Source organism: Haemorhous mexicanus, chromosome 2 (genome assembly GCF_027477595.1).
Source record: "Haemorhous mexicanus isolate bHaeMex1 chromosome 2, bHaeMex1.pri, whole genome shotgun sequence".
Lineage (NCBI taxonomy): Eukaryota > Metazoa > Chordata > Aves > Passeriformes > Fringillidae > Haemorhous > Haemorhous mexicanus.
The window spans coordinates 116,138,475-116,159,583 of record NC_082342.1 but is presented as its reverse complement, the minus strand read 5'-3'; the positions used below and the strand labels follow the sequence as shown (position 1 = coordinate 116,159,583).

Sequence of the window (21,109 nt, the reverse complement as noted above, 5' to 3'; positions counted from 1 at the left end):
TCCCTTCTCCTCCCCTAACTCTGGCAGACACCAGGGAGTTCCCCCCAGCCCCTGCCCCTGGGGCTGCCAGAGGGGTGACCACCCTGGGCACAAGGCAGGGATGACCTCCTGCATCAGCTTGGACTATGCAGAGCCCAGACTTGGTTTCCAAAGCCAGGGGCTCGAGGCTACCTGCCAGATGGACTGATCTCATGGGTGCTTTTTATCACTGGTTAATTCCTGTAGGTTCTACTGAGACACCCCAAATTGCCAAGAAATACTGTAGGAATAAGCAACAGGATCAAAAACTTTCAACAACTTGCACTTACGTTAAAATGGAAGGGGACTGTGAATAACTTCTTTATCTTTTAAACTTGTGTTTCCATTATTGATTTTCATTGCTGGTTTTTGAAGCAAAGTAGTTGCGGTAGCTTTCAAAGTCTGACTGGATTCCAGAATAAAAAATGCAATTGTTCTTTCCCTGTTCCCCTGTTTTATGCACTGACTACACATACACATTCTTGGCACACACTGCAGCCTTTAAAGTGCACAATTTTTAATGCAATTAGAAAAAGAAACAATTCCAAATGACAGGAACAAATTAAAGGAATGGCTTGAAGGTGCAATCACAAACGGCTTAGTACTTTTTATTCAGAGGGAATTTCTTCATGAAAAGCATTTCTTCTGACACTCTAGCAGTTTTTGAATCACCTTGTCCAGTGTTTCAAGAGTCATGGCCATCCCTAGCTGTAGTCTGAATTATTTTATTTGTAAAAACATTTTTTTCCTACACTTGGGTGAAATAACAGAAGAGCAATGTGTTGTTTAATTTTTGTCTTTGTTACTCCAGCCATTGAAAAGCCCTGATCACTCCTGCTTTCACATATCTTATTTCACAATGAAGTTGGGACATTAAGTCAACCAACTTACACATTTCAATGCAAATAAAATATAACAAAGCAAGAGCTACTTGTTGCCCTTTACAGATCAGTGGTAGGGAAGGTGTGGAAAGCTACTTGGAGCTCCCCCTGCTCACCCCTGTTAACACATGCGTGCTTCCTTAAAGGAGTGATTACACCTTGCTGTTGGCAGTGCAAAGCTTACTAAATCTTTACATTTTCACTATGAAAGAAGGGAATTTCCTCTTACTTCTGTGGGCAGCCCGCCAGTGAAAGGTGATGGGAAATACATGACATCCTGTTCTGTCTACCTTTCATCTTTCCTGTTCACAGATGCATTTTGAGCCTGACATGCAGGTGTAATTAAAAACAGGTTGATGCCATGCACAGCTCAGCAGATGCACACAAAATTAGTACCTGCTGTGAATCCAAGTACTTTAGCTTTTATGAAGCAGCCAGGCATTTGCAAATTGTCTCTTGTAACTGCAATAATACGAACATAAGAATAAAGTGGATTGTGTGGCTTTCACTAGCACAGAAAAATGGCACTTTCCTCATTAGTACTCAAAGCAATGTAATCCTAACTATTCGTGCTGATGGTTTTCAAATAAGCTAACACTTATGCACTGGTGCATTTCACACTTAAAAAAACAAATCTCTCTTTTCCCTGCTCATGTGGGCAGCAATGCAGCACCCATATTCTCCAGCTGGCCACTGCTGTGCCGAGGCTGGAAAGGGCTCTGGTCAGCCCCATTTGCCATGATCTTTAAAAGCACTTCTAAGGAGGATTCAGTTCTCCAGCCTACTCACTGGAGGCACTGTGCTTGGCATGCCTAATGCAGCTGCCATACCTTCTCTTCCCTGAAAGTCAAGTCAGGAGAGGGAGATGCAGGCAGGAGGTGCTTGCTCTGCAATTGCCTGGTCCTGCCCTGCTCCAAAGGATGAGAGACTCTTGCCAGGAGGGGATTCCAGGTGAGGACACAGACCAAGGTGACAGGGGAGGATAGGGGAGCATGGGGCCATAGAATTTGATGGCAGTGGAGCTTTCAACTGCAGTACTTCAAAATGATGCCATGCTGGCTCCTCCCTGGCAACTGGCAGCAAGAAAAACACAGTGAAAGGAAAATCCATCTCTTGCCTGCCTCACCAGCAGCTCAGGCAGGTTTTGTTGCTTTCAGTACCAGGGCAAAGTTGGCTACTAAAATTCTTCCCCAGCTCAGTTTAGTGATCCCAGACCACGAGTAGGAGCAGTCCTTCCCCTCTGATGGGAGCAGCAGCATAAATCTGTTCGGCTGCACATTTCAGCTCCGTGGTGTCAGACAGGCATAATGAGAGCTCCAGAGTCCAAGTGCCACCACTCCAGTCTTACAGCAGTGCCACTGCCCACGCTCCATGTGAGTCACCTGTGGGAGGGGAGAATTAGGCCCAACATGTCTGGGCTGAAGCAATGATTTAATCAAACTGCTCCTTCCACCTCTACAAGTGCCTTTTTATGCTTCGTGGTGTTTAGTTTGAAGTTGCCAGTTGGAATTTTTCACACCTGTGGTTTATTTAAGTCCTTATTCTGCTATAGCTCCACACATTTGAGACAATAAATGCATCCTGTAGAGCTGTGAAGTATTAGGTGAGGGAAACATTTATGTGCAAGTGATGGGAATAAACGAATGATACAGGCATTGCTACATTTTCTATTACTTTCCAAATACAGACAACTGCTACTCATGACCTCCTAGGTCAGAAAACCACTTTTAAATGCTGTGAGTTGCTCCTGGTGGAGTCCTCAAAAGTATTCAGTGTGTGTTCTAGCTATTCATGCAAGAAAATTTTTCATACCACTTATAAATATTCCCAAGAATGATCACGTGGGCCAATTGTGTTCATCAGGAATGCTTAATAAGAGAAAAGGAATGATTTCAATGTAACACAATCACACCTGAGATCAAAATCTGCTGAACAGAGAGGAAATGAGAAAATATTTACAGAATAAAAATTCCAAAAATAAATAGGAAACCCCCACTGGGGGGGGAAATTAAAAAAAAACAGGTAATACTAGCAAATCAGACTGTAGGAGAACATTGCCATACCTAAGAAGTGGAGTTACAAAGTAACCCAGAATTATTTTAGACAGTACAGTAGGTTTATCAAGACTTTAATCAACAGGTAAGCAGGAGATGATTTTTTTTCAGTCATTAGACATTATTGTAATAATTTGTTAATCATTCATTTTCAAAAATCCTGGCTTCCTCCAGCAGTTTAAAGTTAACCAAAGAATAAGCAATTGTATCTATTTGAATTACCTTGCTTCAGACATAGTTGTTTCCATTGTCAGGGCAGCAAGAGCCAAACATTTCCAGCTTCTATTCTCAGCTGTAACAATTCAAACTGATTAGTCCAAAAAAATTTGTAAAAGAAAATAAAAATAAAGCAACACATTATATATTTTCTTGTTATAGCATCTTCTTTAAAGGCATTTTATTCAGAACAGCTGTGTCCCTACTACTTTCCATCACTGTCCTGTTCATCTCACTTGCACTATCAAGATAAATGATTGCTAGATATACATGGCTGGACCTTGCATTTAAACAGTCTCTAATCCCCATGGCCTGAGATACCATGAATAACTGAAATACCAGAGAATGAATAGTTTCACTAACCATGTTTTGCCTTAAATAATCAGAGCACCTGGTAGATCCACACACATTTAATTAATTTGCTGTTTGCTCCATTGCATAATTAACCATTTAATTTCATTGCCCTCTGGTTTTGCTCACTAATAAATTATTTCTTGCTATTTCATCGATCGGCTGCTCGTACATTTCTTGCTTTTCCAGCTACCATGTTTTCTTTCTTCTTTGTTATTATCAGCCCTCCTCCATTTTTGTTCCTGCCCCATTTCCAATCCTCTTTCTGTCCTTTCTCAGCTGTTGCTCACTCTTTGTCTCAGCAGTGGAGCAGCCCAGTCCCCACTGGGGCACAGCCACTGCCCCCAGACAGAGGGGACCCGGCTGGGCACCACGTTCAGGTGTTGGACAGGGTGGGGACCTCACTGGCAGAGCAAAACCTGTTTGAAGTGTGATGATCCCAGGACACAGCATCCTCCTGGCTGCAAATGATTCATTTCCAGTTGTTCAAGCAAACCTAGCTGGACTGGGGAGACATGATTTAGGACAAATGCTGCTTGCAGTCGTTTGAAATGGGAAGGGTTTGATGACTTGGGATTTTCTGTTCCTAAGACAGGAACTCCTCACTAGCTGATGTCTTAAAACTACTGTTAATGCTTCATGGCATCCTGCAGGTTACTAAAAAAGAATGCTGTATGAACAATATAGAAGAAGAAAAAATTATCTAGGAAATTAGCTCCTGTGGGTACACACAAATCTTAGCTGACGCCTAGAATACAGATTTGTTTCCCCTCTCCTCTATGAACTGGTGTGCTCATTGTCCAATTTGGGCTCACTTAATTCTCCCAGAAGTCTTTAAAGCGATTTCTACTAAACATTTTGGATATTTTTTCCTCACAAACTGCTTTAGTGAACTTGCACTTTCTGCTGTAACCCATTCAGTCAGCAAGTTTTAGGAGTGCAGTGGTGACTTTGAATTCAATCTCCTGATGTTGTGCTCTCATTATCTAAGTGTAGCCGATGCTTTTTATTTCTGTGAAAGCTTGTTTGGATTTCTGTCTGCCCCACTCTGCTCTGGTTTAGATTTCTTGTCTGAATGTTGTCCAGAATTCAGTGCTTATGCTACCATTCACCATATCACTTTTTGCTAATTGCTCCCATATTCGAAGAAGTCACGTGTGCCAAATTGCTGGATTGTGCCTGCACTCTCAGGCGGCTTCTAGCACCTCCCCAAAGAGGCAATTAAAACTCCAGGCAGTGCAGGGACAGGAAAATTGCCTGTCAGAGGCTCTGGGGGTCATCCGACATTCCTTCAAAAATGTCTTTTTTGTGTGTTTGACCTTTCTAAAAGAGGGAATATTTGTGCTGCTAAATTTTCCTCTTTCTTGCAGCAGACTGAAAGCCTGTTTTGGATGATCATTGCTTGAGAGGATCAGGGAATGCTCCCTCTGATGGATAGGACAGTTGTGGCAGCTCTGCCCCGGTGGTGGTTCAGTGAAGGACTGTAGTCAGCTCTTCATTTCATGGATGTGAGGAACACTGCTGACCTCAGCAGGACTGCATGCACCTCTTGATCCTGTCACTGGCAAACTGGTCCCAGAGACAAAGAAATAGCTCAGCGTGAGCTGAATCTGCAGAAGAGATCAGTATACAACCACGAGTCTTGATGAATTCAGCAATTTTCCTTGAGATTGCTCCAACAGGTTGGTACCATTCTTGGAAAAGGGCAACACAGAGGCTCTGGAACACAGAGCAAAGTCAGGTCTAGTTACTGCTCAAATCTAGTCCTAATTAGGAGCTTTTTGTTCCTATTACCGAATAAAAGGAAGAAAATGCCTTAATTTGGTATTCTACATAACGACAGGTGAATGTAGCAGGATGAAGGCAGATGACATTTCTGGAAACACAAAGAACCTCCTGTGACTGAAGGAGCATCATTAAAAGCAGTAAGAATGGTGGTTTCAAAATCAGTTGAGAATATTGTATCACACAGGAATTCATTTGGCTTAGCTGTAGTAGAGGAACTAGTGGGAAAAAAGACATTAAATCCTCTTTCTGCCCTGTGCTGATGAGAATCACTGAATAGCTCCACATCATGTCCTCGGTGATCTGGGAAAAGCATCTTTAATGCTGGGTGAGCTCTGAGCCCCAGAGCACCCAGGATGGGTCATGTTTCCCTTCATCTTCCAGAGGAGCCTCCTCTGGCTGCAGGGAGACACCAAAAGTCCTTAAATGTCCAGTGAAAACTTCTCCATATGAAGCTTCAGTCACATTACACCTGAACACATGTTTTTGGACATCTGTCTTCCATTGAAAAACAGAAGGCTGAAAAATGTTTCTGAGTCTTGGGAGGGGAGAAGGGGAGGGAAGGGACAGAGGATGCAGCTTTTCCAGCATCAGGATCCTTGAAGCAGCTCTCCAGCAGGGTCAAGTGTCTCATTCTTTCTCAAGACCTCATTTTTATGCTGCTTTCTATTTATCCAGGCCCCTTCCTACACATAGGGAGCTGCTCAGGCTTGGCAACAGACACATGTAAGACAAAATGTTCAGTACTGGCTAAAGAGCTCCAAAAAACCCCAACAGCTCTGGGTGCTCTAGTTTGCACCTTGGTAAAATATACGTATCCATTCACCCTGAAGGTGTGACTGACAATAGAAAACCTTTCCATAAAGAGGAAGAAAGCCTTCAGGAAAAGGGGGAAAAGCTGTTTTTCACCTAAAGTATTCCACTTCTAAACTTTGTAAACTGATAAAAGGGTGGACAGCATGGGCGCTCAGCGACTGATGGGAAAGGTGAGGCTCTTCAGAGCTCAGCTCGTCCCATGGCAGCAGAAATGGCCCTGCTTGCCAGGTGCCAGCCAGCAGGTGCAGGCTGTCCCAAGGCATTCTCCCTCAGAGGGCCACCAAAAGAGCAAAGCTGGCCTCCAATGTTGGCCTCCAAAGAGGACAGCTCCGAGGGGTCAGCTACACCTGATGTCCGCACATCACGGTGTCCAGAAATGTTTGTTTTTCAGATTCAGCCCAAGTTTGCCAAATACTTGAGCCATTTCTTTGTCTCTGGGACCAGTTTGCCACTGACAGGAGCAAGAGGAGCAGCAGTGTTTGGGTGGCCCAGCCCTGGAACAGGGTCCACACGGGGCTGCCACAGCCGATCCCTTTGGCCGCTGCTCCACCAGCCCTGCACAGGAAATGTAAAGGAGTGATTGTGCAGATTTGTCTGAAAGTGCAGGTTTTTCTGTGTTCAGTGGCTTTGAGACAGCACCTAGCAGCACAGTGCCCACACAGACACCAGCCTTCACAAACAGTTGGCTCTGTCCCACAGCAAGTTCTGAGCTCTCCCAGGCGGAGTGTCCAGGCAGTGGGCATCTTCCTGAAGGGAGTTTTCTGGCATAAGGGGCACATGGATGGAAACAGCTCTGGTTCAAATTGCCTAAAGTAATATTTGCTGGGGAAAATAACTCCAGTGAGGGTTGTCTGCAGCCCTGTTGGGGAAGGTGTCTGTCACTTAGGCAGAGGATGATGCTGTGTATGGTTCCTTCGCAGTTTGTGGCAGATCCTTCCCTCCCTTCCTGCCCTGGCTCGTCCCTGTCACCTGGTCACCAGTCCCAGGTCTGGTTTGCTTTTCCTTCCCTCCCCCTGCCAATTCCTTCCTCTCCTGCCACTCTGTACCAGCAGATCAAGGCAGGTGAATTTCTGAATTTTTCAGAAAATAGCCACTGGCACTACACCAGGGACCTCCCTCACCTCTGGCTGCACTCAGTGCCTGTCAGGTCTCTGGTGAGGGTGGGAGGGGGTTGGGGGGAGCAACCAAGAGAAGTGCTTCAAGCTGTGAGACATTTTCTGTTTATGTTGCAGGCCAAACCTCTTGGATTTGAACCAGAATGGCCAATTTATTTTTATTTTTTTTCCTTTGGAGGCAGATATGTCTGTGGAGAGCAGGAAAGAGTAGCACATATCCTGGTCGTGGTGTTCTCTCAGGGAAAACAATAATGTGAGGCAACACTCTCCCTGCTGCAGGCTGCACATTGTCCTGTTCCATGGGAGGCCAGGACAGCTGGCATTGCTCCCTAAATAAGGAGCAGCTCTCCAGTGCAAATTCACCTCTGCACCACCAAAATCACCATTGCTACACTGCTCCAGATTTTCCTTTGGAGGGGCAGATTGCTCAGAAGGAAGTAGCAAGGCAAGCCCAGTGTCATGTGGAATAGCTGAAATTCCTCAAGTTCCTTTTTGCCAGGATTTCAAGCTGTGAAAGACACATGATCTCCGCTGCTTGAGACTTTAACTGAGGATTTTCCCCCACAGAGATGGATAGGTAGCTGTACAATTTTTCTCTTTTTTTCCTACATCTGAGTTAAATCATTGCTAGGACCTGCATTTGGAAACAGTAACCTCAGATGGGGTTTATCAAAAGGAATCTATGACTCCTTACCCTCAGGAACTGATCTGCCCTATGATCACTTTTAGAGGAAAATACAATTAATTCAAATTTTTTCACCTTTTCTGCCATTCACATTGTTCACAGCACCCCGTGAAACGAGGGGTTGAGATCCAGTGGCCTCAGACCCCTTATTGCTGTATTTGGTCTCAGTCAGGGGCCAGTAACAAGCTGTATCTATAAATCTCTCTTGTATGCCTGTAGCAGGAGCTGCTGTCCATTTTCACACTGATAGGGGATGAAGTTTAGATACTGAACAGCTTCATGCTGATATTCACTGATTCATCAGAAGTAGATGAGGTGGGGAAAAAAGAAGTTTTATTCCTTGCCACATCAGTGGTTTTTTAATTGCCCAGCCCAGTCCATCAGGGGGTGCCTGGTTAACTGCAGAGGCATTGCCATTTGAGGGGAGAAGAGGGCTGTCAATAATTTGTGGACAGGAGTGTTGAAACTGCCTCTTAAATAAAGTTAAAGATCAGCAACCTTTGGGGAGGGGGCGAGAAGATTTGGATTTGAAAAAAAACAGCTGTAGGAGGCACCAAAGGAACATGGTGTAAAATACAGGTTAGCATGATTTAGCAAGAAGGCCCTGTGACTTTGAGCTCCATGGGAGACAATGGGGTGTAATTTAATTTAATTTTTTTATCTCTCATGTCTTTATGAACCTTTGAAATTCTTGTTCTCTGTTCCAGATTTTTTTTTTCCCAGATAAGTATTTTAATGAACTTAGAATCACAGTTCATTTCCAGATCATTTCCAGATAATTAGCTAACAAAGGCATTACACACAGAATTCCTTCTCCCTGTGTTTCTGGAGCACCCATGCAAAGAGCCAGCACCTCTCTGCAGTGTCCAAAGTTTCCATTTTCCATGTCTTTGTTTCCCAGGACAGCTGGAGAGCTCATAGTGCAGGCACAAGAGGAGAGGAGGTGTTTCCTGGTGACCCCATGGTAACCAAGGCAGTAAGGAGCATCCCTTCACCTTCAGAAATTTTGCCACAGATTTCACTCAGGGCCAGGATTTTACTCAGGGTCTGTCAAGCTCTTTCCTGGCCTGTGGATGTGAGTGGTTTTGGAGCACATCCACAGAGCATGAATGACCAAGTCAGCAACATGCAGCTGCCAGCTCAGCCATGGTGGCTGCCTGGGAATGCAGGACGAGCTCCCTGCTGGGGAAAAATAGGGCAGGTAAAAGCACAAGGTACCACGGTGCTGTCACAGTTATTTCACTTTTACCCACAGCTTTGAATGCAGCCAATTACTGCTGGTGAAAAGCAGCTCTATCACCTCCATTTGAATTTTTTTCCCCTTCTAATGCAGATATCTACAGCTTTGTATTATTGCCTTAATTTTGGAAATGAGAAAGGAGAAGAGAGAAGGAATGACACTTGTCCCTGATGATACAGGCATTGTCAGACCCATGAGGGAGGCTCTGAAATGCCTCCTCTTAGTCTTGTTCTCATTCCTCTGGGTTATAAAGACGTGACAGATACAGTACATGTTCTGTTCTTACACTCTGCTTAGCAAAATCAGACAATTAGGAAGACTTTTTGAACATGAAAACTGAAGACTGAATGATCCAAAAATGTACTATCTGCTGTTTTCTTTGTTTTTTGAATTTAAAAAGTGTTTATTTAAACTCTGAAATAAATTGTCTATTTGTTACCAGGTTAAATCTTATTTCATTTTCTCAATTCCTCTCTCTAAAGGCTTTTTTTCTCAGCTTGCATTACATTGGATTACGTTTGGAATTAATATCACATAATGTTAGTCTAAAAATACATGTACCATTATTATTATCAAATAGAGATAAGTGTGCGTTGCCAAGTAGAAAAGAAAGCTGTGAAATATAATGCCATGTACAAGTATTTTTTTCATGATCTTCCAGAACATGAAGGATAGACATGGGCTGCCAGATACTCATTTCTGATGGATAAATGCAACTGTGGTTTCCATAGCTATGCAAGGTTTTGTACAGCACCCATCACCACGGTATCTAAGCATCTGTTGCTGCTGCTGTGAGCTTGGGTCCATGGAACACTGAGAGAATTAATTGAAAAGAAGATCCTTGAGCCTGGCCACCCTCAGTGTGGAGTGACTTGGGCCAGGTTCACCTGTAAAAGAGGTTGTTTATTGTATTTGCTGAGAATTGCCCCGACGAAGGCAGGAATGATGCATCTGACTCCATGTTCTCAGAAGGCTAATTTATTACTTTATGATACTATATTATATTAAAGAATACCATACTATACTAAAGAATACAGAAAGGACACTTGAAGAAGGCTAAAAAGATGATAATGAAAACTGGTGACTCTTTCCAGAGTCCCGACACAGCTTGGCCCTGATTGGCCAAAGAGTGAAAACAACTCACACCAGAATCCAGTGAAACAATCACCTGTGAGTAAACAAGCTCCAAACACATTCCACAGGAGCACAACACAGGAGAAGCGAATGAGATAAGATTGTTTTCCTTTTCTCTAAAGCTTCTCAGCTTCCCAGGAGAAAAATTGTGGGCGAAGGGATTTTTTTCAGAGAATGTGAATGCCACAGTTGTTTGTTAATCTGTCTTTTCACAGCTCTCCAGTTGCTCAGCTCCTTGTTCTGGTAGCACCTTTTAGGAAAGCCCGAGTGTCTCAGCTGGTGCCTCTCCCAGAGCCCCAGGACATGGCTGGTCAGGACAGGACCACCCAGGTCCTCAACTCTGCCCCTGCAGTCTCACTGCCTTCTTTAGGACCTATGGATCCAAAGATCCTTCCCACTTGAAACTACAAAACCATATCTGTCAGTGAGGTTGGAAAATGCCTTTAGAATCATCCAGTCCAACCACTAACCCAACACTGCCAAGTCCACCACTAATCCATGTCTCCAAGTCCTTTAGATGCCTCTAGGAATGCTGACTACCACTAACCTGGGCAGTCTCTTCTAGTGCTTGACAACCCTTTCAGTGAAGGAATTTTTCCTAATATCCAATACACACCTCCCCTGGTGTAACTTGAGGAGATTTCCTCTTGTCTTATTGCTTGTTACCTGGGAGAAGAGACAAACCCCACCCGGCTACAGCCTCCTGTCAAGGAGCTGTAGAGAGCCAGGTCACCCCTGGAACTCCTTTCCTCCAGGCTAAACACCCCCAGCTCTCTCAGCTGCTCCTCACCAGATCTGTGCTCCAGACCCTTCCCCAGCTCTGCTGTCTTCTCTGAACATGTTCTAGCACTCAACATCCTTCTTGTCTTGAGGGGTCCAGAGCTGTAGTTGATGTGAGAATTTGGATGTATTTGATGTGAGAATTTTGTGTCTGGGATCACTTTTAGCGGTTTTCTTCCCTGGTCTTTCTAGCTGAAGATCTCTTATGTGATTGTCAGGCTTCCATCCTCTCTGCACTACAGGAAGTGTTAAGTGTTGGGAATTTGGCTTTCCCTGCACAGTTGAGATCCCTCTTTGAAGATTTATTCAGCTTTTTCTTTTCTCCAGGAGATTTCCTTTATCTTTAATCAGGAAGGTTTACATCTTCCTCTTACCAGACCATTGGTTGTTCTCTCCCTTTTAACTGCACAAATATTTCTTTGGGATGGTCTGATGCAGTTTTTATTGGCTCAAATATTAAATAATTCCTGGGCTATCTCATCCTTGGCTTTACTTTTTGATGATGCAGATGCTCCCCATACTTGGAAGGCAGCATCTGAACTCAGAGCAAAATCTCCCTCTAATGCAATCCTCACGTTGCTTAAGAACTTGTGTGTTGACAACACAGTTTTATGCATTGGGAGCAAGAGAATCAGGGGTGTAAGTTTTTAACTCAGCTCTGCCTGAGACCAGGTACAAGAGCCACTACAAATTTTGAGGCATTAATAGGGCCTGAAGTAACCTGATCCACAGGTTTTTCTCTGAGGGAGATTTAATACACCTCTGCATGAGGATGCCAGGATCGGGTCTTGGGAGGTGAACAGCAGTGTCTGTACATCACCGTCCTTAATGACAAATCATAGAATGGTTTGGATTGGAAAGGACATTTAAAGGTCATCTAGTCCAAGCCCCTGCAATGAGCAGGGACCGCTTCAACAAGATCAGGTTGCTCAGAGCCCTGTCCAACCAAGAGGTCACAAATTCACAGATCCTTTTAGACTACACAGACAGGCACTACCACTATTGAAACGGTACCATCAGCACCTCTTCCTTCACCCACACCCTCCTTCTACCTGAGCTGGCACAAACCTTTGCACCAAAGTGTTTTGGAGAAGTGGAAAAAGTCAAAACTAACTCATACAGACGTTTCCTTTTGAACCTGTCCAGTGCCCTGCTCCAGTTCAGGGCACAACATGTGCTTGGGAAAGGAGATGGCATTAGGCAAAAACTCCCAGCTGGGACTGGAAAGCATCACTTCTCCTGACAGGGGCCCTGGCTAATTCCTGGTTTAAGGGAGTTGTGAAATTGTGCCATCAAGGACGGGTTAACTGGTTTCTGAGTGCTGAAACGACCCCACTAATTGCTGAGCCAGGCCAAGTGTTTCCTCATTAAGCTGTGTTGTGTGACTCCATCTTACTCTGGATGTGTCACATTACCAGTCTCCAGTCCCAACGCTCCAGTCCTTTCATCCATGTCTTGCAAATTAGCTGCAGGACTTCAGGGGATGATTCCTTATCCAGCCCTTTCAGAAGGACATCCATTTTAGTGAGGGGAAATTACACCAGGCATTTGTAGCACCAGATTTTTTAGCTGACCCATTTCCTCTGGTTTTCTCGGCACATTGTCATTGGTTAAATAAAGCCTCATTAGGAGAGCTGGCTCCTCTGATTGCCACGTTCAATTTTGTATTCATGGGTTCCTTTACTGTTTTCTGCATTTCCTAAAAAGTCTGCCTGAATGTGGGGCAGGAAAGGGAAATCTGCATTGCTTTCTTTTAGACTGCACTAGCAAATACTGTAAAAATCAGATGCTAGAACTTTCTATAAAATCAGATGTTTTTGAGAAAAGCCTGGAGCCTCTGCTCACAGCCCGAGTGGGTGGATGTCCTGCAAGAGCAGCAATTACTGTACAATAAACTAGTCAACATGTCTTGTGTAACTAGCATGAGTGTTTATTATGGGAATATCACCGGTGCTGACAGATCAGGCCAGGAAAACCACCCTTCTCCACGCACACATGGGCAGACAGGAGGGCTGTGAGGATGCTCCACACCAGCACCCCCCAGCTCCAGCTGAAATCATGCTGCTTTTCTTTCACTCAGCGCTCACCACGAGCCTGGAGATGGCTGATTTTGTGGGACAAATGGAAAGGGAACCCAAAAAACCAAATTATCTTCTCAACCCTCTGCCTTCCTCCCCCAGGGCAGAGACTGAACAGGGCACAGCAGCCGTGGGCTGTGGGCAGGGGCTGACCGAGCTCTCCCTGTGCTGCTGCAGCCCTGGCACAAAGAGCTGTCCATGGCAGCGATGTCCCTTCCATGCTCCATCGTATTCACATCCCCTGGTTTGCTCATGGGAGGGGGCAGAATCCCTACTTGCCACTTGAAATCTCACTTGAAACCTGAAGGGATGAGTGGGAGAGAGAGAGAGAGTAAAACAAGTTGGCATTTAAATTTGTCAATTAAATCTGCAAAGAGTCACTACCTTGGATTTTTGCTGCATCACTCCCTAGTTATCCTTTTTCAATGCCTCTGTCCTCTTTCCTTCTGCAGGTTTTGCAGCAGCCTCCTGTGCACAGGCTGCCTTACAGAGCACCACAGATAATTTTCTGGTTTTTATTAGCTTTCCAAAAACACATGTAGCCGGGCTCCTTCACTTCAGCCCCCCTAATAGGGTGTCTATTGTAAAGCTAACTTCTTCATTCATTTGCTCGTACGGGGAATATTTCCTTTGAACAGCAGGCATGTTCTGCTGGAAAAGTCCCTCTGGGAAAATATGAAGCTTTGAGAAATGCTCTGTCCTCTCTCAAAGAGGTCCCATCTGAGCACAGGCAACTTCTACTGCAATTTAACTATCAATAACCACCCCCTGCTGTCCCAGTATCTGCTGAAGCACCGAGCTCTGCAGCCATCCATAACCTCCAGTGAAATGCAAGCAATTAACCTGATTTTAATGTTAGGCAGGTATGTTAGACAGTCATCTGTAATCCTTTAACATTCTTGTCAGTGTAAATCACCTCGGAGGCAGGGCAGCCCCTTTCCTAAGGAATTTCAGCAAATGCTGAGTTACTAGCCAAGGAGCAGAGAAATAACTTAAAAAAGGAAAATACACCTCAAGATTTTTCACTAAAAAACCCAAACAAACCACAAACAACCCAAGACAAAAACCTTCATTTAAAATTAATTCAAAATGTAAATGGCTTGGTAATACAGCTGCCCAAGAGAAGGATTCCAAAGAAAACCTTTATGGAATTTTTTTTTTTAAGGTAACTGAATTTCATATGATTGCACATGATTAACCAAATATTTCTGCAGATTTGGAGTCTGAAACACATTTCTGCATTTGAACCCAAATATTTCAGTTGCTCAGAGACCACGTAGGTGCATGGGCTCCAAGTAGGTGCTGGATGAGAGAAGGAGAAATGCTTTTCTTTTACTTTCTTTTATGCTTTTCTTTCATTTACTTTCCAAATTCAAAATTCAGGCTTCTGCATTTAGGACTGAAACTCCAAAAACCATTCTCCTGCCTGCTTGGGCTCTCCCAGATGATGCCTCCAGTGCACAAGAGTGCACCAGCAGCACACAGATTCCCACTCATGCACAGTTCCTCTCCCACTGAACCCATCCCCGGGAGCTGCTCCTGCAGAGGGAAGGGATCAGGCCCAGCTCTATTTTCAGTGTCACCCTGGCAACCACTTTCCCCTCCATCTGGATGTCACATCAGAGAGATCCTGTCACCTCTCAGGTTTAACACAAGCCTTAAAACTTCTGGGGAGGTCTCACAGCCCCAGCCCCAGACACTGAAGAATATCTTCCTGCACACCTCCCTTCTGGAACTTAGGAGTATTTAGCTTTCACACAAAGAAAACCAAGAAAATACGACATAGTTATACTTTAAAAATTGGAAATTGAGGGGATTAATTTAGGGGGATTTGTGATTCTGAGTTTACTCTGGATAGTGGAATGCCTGAGGTTAGCAGTATTGCCCCAATTTAGCCCAGAAATTTGAATTTCCATTTATGCAGCTAGTAAGAGAAATGGATTTTTTGTATGTTTTGCTGGAGTGCCTGTGAGGGAGCCATATTGTTTAGCCTCACAAATATCCAGGTTTTTGGGTGGGAGTTTAGCCTTTCTGGCTGGACAAGTCCCCCAGAGCAGTGTCTGCTCACTCCCCTTGCCCAGCCAGCCCCAGCCCTTGGGCTCCTGCAGCCCAGCCCCACCAGAGCCCAGTGCTGGCCACCCCCAGCCCTCACTTCTCCTGCTCCAGTGGCAGCAACAGCAACACCCCTGCAGGCAGGTGAGAAGAGAGGATTTCCCCTGGCACTTTATTCTACTTTTATTTTTGCTTTCTTGTTGTGTTGCTGATGCTTCATAAGTCCATCAGAGCATCCCTGGCTTGCAGAGTCACACAGGTTGGGACACCTCATGAGACCATTCAAGATACAAGGACTGATCCTGAGGCAATCAAAATCAGAAAAAAAAAAAAAAAATCTCCACTTGTAATTATTTCCCATGGCCAGAGCTGCACAGTGCAGAGCAGAGAGGACAGCATATGGCCTCTTTCTGAGGCAAATGTTGCAGCTGCCCATTGCACAGCCTTAAAGTGCTTTCCACCCAAGCTGCTCAGGGTGTTTTGGCCTTGTTAAGTATTATGATGCCCATTTTAAAAGCAGGCAACCTGTGGCCCATGGGGCTTCCTACAGCCAGACAAATTGTCTAAGATACACTTCAAACAGCAGGAAAATACCATATGCCTTCAGTTCTGTCTTTTCCTCCCATTGGCTGTTCTTTAGTGCATATCTGAAAGAAAAAATAGAAAAAAAATTACAAAAACAACCACAACTCCACAACTTAGGGAAAGCAATTATTCTCCCACGATATCAATGAAACACTCCCACAGTCCATCTCTGGGTCCACAGCCTCCCATCTGCCACTGCTGACAGAGGAAATCAGTAATTACCAGAAGCTCTAAGGAACTATGCAATACCAGAGGTGAGAAAGCAGCATGTGTGTCCCTTGCTGCCTGTTAAGGATGGGGGCAGGAGAAAAAAGTGCTTTGCCTTTAATCCACCATGATCTCTGGCCAAGTTGACAGTGCCTGGGAAAGGAAAACTGACTTTTAACTTCCACAAATCACCACAGTCCCTCCAGGGCTCTGGAGCTGCTTTTGCCCATCCTCAGAGACACAGAGAAGTGGGACAAAAGCGGGGTGGGTGGGAGGAGGATGTCTCAGACACCTGAGTGTAGCTGGGAGGTGCCCAGCTGGCAGTGACTGGTGCTACCTGCAGGTGAGGGAGCCTGTGCTGTGAAGTTCTACTTCTGTGTCACTTGTCAGGGGCAGCATTTTGGGCCAATATAACAAATAAACCTCATTATAGGTGGATCTAGAAGACTGATCCACATCCAAGCTTTCCTTGACCATGGAGGAATCTCTTCTCCCATTCAATCCTTGTGTTTGAATGTGAGTAGACACTGGATCAGATACAAGACTACTGTTCTAGACCAAAACTTTACCTCTATCTCACATCTTGGGAAAAAAAAAAAGAAGAAAAAAAGACAAAATCACCTTTTAGAGAATTAATTTACAGACAGATGATTACTAGTAAAGCCAATAGAATCTGAGTGGAATAGGAGATTAAAAAAACCCAGAATTCTCTTGGAAGTATTGAAAAAATATCCTAAATATAGAAAGAAATTTCCATTTAAGATGACATTTGAGATTCACGGCAAGAAAGAAAACAAACCCAAATCAATCTTCCCTGTAAGATCCTCAGTACAGTTGCTCCAGATTAATGCTGATAGAACTGAAATCTGCCTTCCACCCATGTAAGAAATCTGTGATTAGCAGGTGGGAGATCACACACAGTTCTGCAGAAAATTTATGTATTTAAAAAAAAAGAAAAAAATCAGCAATGGAACAGAGCTGGTTGGTTTCCCATTCTGGGTTTGTTGCCAGTAGCTCTTATGCAAAGTTGTGGGTTTTTTCCTCCTTCAGGCAGATTTTGGTTGTGTGAAGCAGCACAACTTGCTCTGGAGTGCGCTGCAGAGCAGCAGCAGCCGCCTGCCAGGAGCTGCTCTTCTGCAGGTCCTGCTCCCCCTGAGCATTGCCACAGCCAGGGCAGGAGTGAGCAGCATCCAGAGTGAGATGTGCCACCCCTTCTCATGGTGCTCGAGGTGGAGAACATGTGGAGGAACATCTTCTTTTGAGCAGAGGCAGATGGAAGCAGGCACTGCACGGAGAGAACGTTTCTGATGTGTTGTGCTCCCACCAAACCCACTGAATGTCTCAATGCCAGGATTGCACTGAATTTAAAGGAGAGGAAAATAAGTGGAAAAGCAGAATGCCTGAAGGGTCTGTCAGATCTGACACTCCAAAAATACGGGAGACAAGTGGGAGAAATGTAAGCCACACTTCACTCCATGTCTGTAAGCAATGAGTGCTGGTGAAAAAGGACACAGATCTTGCTCCTGACAGTAACTGGGTCTGATACCTTTGATATATTCAAGTTTCCAGTTTCTCAAGCTGAACAGGATAGTAGAAATTTAGCAATCCCATATTCCCAATGCAATGAAACATGTAAGACATTTCTAACAGATCTATAACATGAAGGTAGAAAAATGAAGGAGTAAAAGTCACTGATCTAATGATTAATCTTGTGATGTGAGATGCCACATGGGATGGAGAGGGGATTGTGATTTAAACATGAGGATAAAACCCAACTTTAGGGATGGCCAGGAGACCCACAATCACCTTCAGGAGAGGGAGTGCAGATGGGAGAGGACAGTGCTTTGCTGCCAGGTGTCTGCTCAAGGAGCCACACCACCAGCATGGCTGTGTGGCTCAGAGGCACTCAGGTGATCCCCAGCACAGCACAGGTGCTGTGACACCTTTCAGCAGGTGTAGGAACTGGGCTGGTCAGTAAAAAAATTATTTATATATATATATATATATATATATATACACACATATATATATACATATATATATATATATATAGTTGTTGTTGCTGAATGAGGTTGCAAAGTGAATGAGTCAAGCACTCACAGACTTCTTGCATCTCTCATTCTCTCCCTGGGCTCTGGTCCCCCTTCCTCCCAGGAGGGAATACACCTTGCAGTCTGGGAAACATTGCTGTAGGATAGAAACTGGAAGGTAGGCCAGGAGCTGGAGGCTGTTACAGGGAGTGTTTGACAGGGTAGGAAAATGATGAAGCAATCTGCAGTAATAGCAAGACAAAGTTTTGTTTTGTTTTGTTTGTTTTGTGTTTTACTCTGTGTAACTCTTTTGCTATTTCATTGAATTCCCAACCTCTCCCTCTCCAGTATTGCTCCATTCCTCCTCAGCCATCCCCTTAAACCTCCCACTCACACATTCATTAAGGATTAATTTTTTCCTTTGCACTCGTCCTTGCCAGCCTTGGCCTTCCCCACATGTTCAGAGCTTTACCAAGCTCCTTCACCTCTGCATCACCCAGCTTCTGTTCACTTAGAATTCCCCTCTTTGAGAGATAGCAAATCTATCCAGCTAGCCAGGACCATTCCTTCATTCCTCCCCCAGGGCAAACCACCACTCCAGCCTCAAAGCCAGGCCTTCCCTTGACCTTGACACTGAGCATCACCCAGAAAGCCTCTCATCCCTGAGCCATCTGTTCCATAAAGGGGCTCAGAAACCCCTTTATTCCTGTTCTGGACCTAGAAAACTGAAGAAAGCAGCAGGAAATCCTACAAGTGGCCTTTAGATCACTCTGGTCTAGGCAGAAGCTGATGCAGTCTGTGCTTGGGCAGCCCAAGGGCTCACAGGGATGTTCATCCCAAGGGGATGTAGCTAAGCTGCTCCAAGGCACTGTGGCCACCCTGGCTGTCATGCATGTATTCACCAGCATTGACCACATTGCATATTTCAGGATAAACACCCCCTTGCCCCTAAAAACCCAACCCAGCCCACCTCAACAGGCAGAGTTTGAATAGCTGCAGCTCTGGCTTAGTTGATGTGGCTCAGTCCATCACCTATATGACCAAAGGGCAATGCAACTACATAAAATAAAGCTTCTGTCTAGGGAAAGGCTGGAGGCAGCAGAGGGGAAGGCACAAATCACCCAGGCACAGAGAGGAAGAGATAATGAGGAAAGCAGGTATTTTTATTTTTTTTTTCCCTGCAAGGACACCTACACCTTACCCACAATGGGAGTGTGTCAAACACTCAGATCAGTTAGAACTGGGGGGCTGGGAGGTGGAATTTTTGCCTGACTCTTTCCCTTTTAATGGAAGTGTTACTCCATCTCACTAGCTGAACCTCAAGGAGCCTCCTGAGAAAGAGGTAGCCCCTCCACTGCCACTCAGGATGAATACATTCATTTAAAGACAAAACAAATGTGTTTGTCCTTGAAACAACCATGACGCTGCTGGCTGTTTGCATTTTAAACGGTATGAGAGTGTGAAGTGTGAAAGTTATATATACAACACAGACTAGAGAAGAGCAGCCTTTCCTCCTTATAAGGAAAATATTTTTCCCTTTTTTTTAATTTTTTTTTTTTTTTTTTTTGCCATTTGGATCCCCACATCACCAGGATGTGGCAGGTACTGATCGTGTTCTTCCTTTGTGTCCCGAAACGCAGGAGGGTGTTTGCCTAAACATGCAAGCACAGAGGCAAGACTTGTGTATTTTATATAGGAAACTGCTTTTGTTTGCTGCCAGTAGGATACACAATGTGCTCTCTACAGGGGATCAAGATGTAGGGTTGTACAAACACCAAGCAGCAATACCTTACATAACCAGCCCTAGGGGAGAGCGATGTGTCATGAGGAGAAACAGTTTTGCCAGGAAAGGTAAAACACAAGAGGCGATGTGGAATTCATGGAAGAAAACAAGAGGCTGGTGGAAAGCACAAACCCAAAGAAAACAAACTCTCTGTGCAGATTATCAGCAGGCAGGGGCTCAGTCAAAGAAGGTTCACAGTCAATTCACTGCTTATTGCAGTCACTGCATCCGTGACTCTGCCCTCCTGGGACTTGCCTTGTTTGCCAGCAGCAGGCAAGTGGGAAGGCAGTGGGCACCAGCCTCTCCCACCTGGGATTAAAGGATAGGGATGCTGCAGTGGTGGTGGAGATAGGACCAGCTCTAGGGTGGGAGTAAAGGTCCACTGGCTGTGTGATTTGGGGAAGGGTTGCTCTGAGGCTGGTGGGGAACCTAAGGATGGAGAGAGACCCTGGAGTAAAGTGCTGGGCTTGGAAGGATCAGGGATCTTGGGGACCTGGTAATGCACCTTTGCTCCCCACCAGGGGACTGCCTGGGTGTGGGATGAGAACAAAGCACACTGGGCTCCCCCTAAGAGGGCTGTTCAGAAACTCTCTATTCCCATAAAAAACACTGTGGACCTACCTGATCAAAATAACCCTGTAATGGCATGACGTGGTGGAAGCTTTGCTCATGAATGAATAGAGAGGTTCCCCCGTGGGTGAATTGGAAAGAAAGACCCTCTGGGAAGAGAGAGAGACTGGAGGAAAACGTGAAAAGGGCTTGTAATTTATTGACAGTCTGAAATTTTGCTTGCAAGGTCACTCACTGCTGGGCCTGGCAAGAAATACAGCCCGTTGGGACCAGCAGCAGTTTTTGTAAACCTGAACCAAGAGAGCACTGTGAAATTATCACTGACCCTCTGAGGGAGTACCCTGAAACTGCAGATGCTCCCTGATGCACCAACAACAGCTTCTTGCATTTTAAGCCACCCCATTGACACTCATTTGTCTATGGGATGCTCCAGGATATCATGAGACCTCTTGAAAGCCTTGAGGACCACATGGAGAGCAGGTACAGGAAATCAGCCTCACCTGTACTGTCCATCCAAAAGGAAGAAATTAAGGCCTAGGAAATGAGGAGCATTCCTTCTCCAGCTTCTCACTAGCACTGTCTTCAAGGATGATCTCTCTCAATACAGGTGTCCTGGAAATGCAGGACGCTGTAAGGAGCTGAATGTATTAACCAGGACATCAGCAAACACCCAAGCCAGGCTCAGTGCTCTGTCTGATGATGTGCATTATTCCTGCCACTTCTCTCAGG

At 44.9% G+C, this 21,109-nt stretch overlaps 2 long non-coding RNA genes across 2 annotated transcripts in view; both read right to left on the bottom strand.

The window, feature by feature from the left end:
- Positions 1-514: 514 nt before the first annotated feature.
- On the bottom strand, positions 515-5,258 carry LOC132324055 (uncharacterized). The gene is made up of 2 exons (XR_009485505.1): positions 2,712-5,258; positions 515-2,281 (listed from the first exon to the last, which is right to left on the bottom strand). It is a non-coding gene; the product is annotated as an uncharacterized LOC132324055 (long non-coding RNA).
- A 3,371-nt stretch (positions 5,259-8,629) lies between these two features.
- LOC132324054 (uncharacterized) overlaps positions 8,630-21,109 on the bottom strand; it is a 31,006-nt gene continuing 18,526 nt past the window's right edge. The window contains exons 2-3 of the long non-coding RNA XR_009485504.1: positions 15,800-15,852; positions 8,630-13,454 (exon numbers count right to left, since the gene is read on the bottom strand). This is a non-coding gene — a long non-coding RNA (uncharacterized LOC132324054). The remainder of the gene's footprint in view (positions 13,455-15,799; positions 15,853-21,109) is intronic.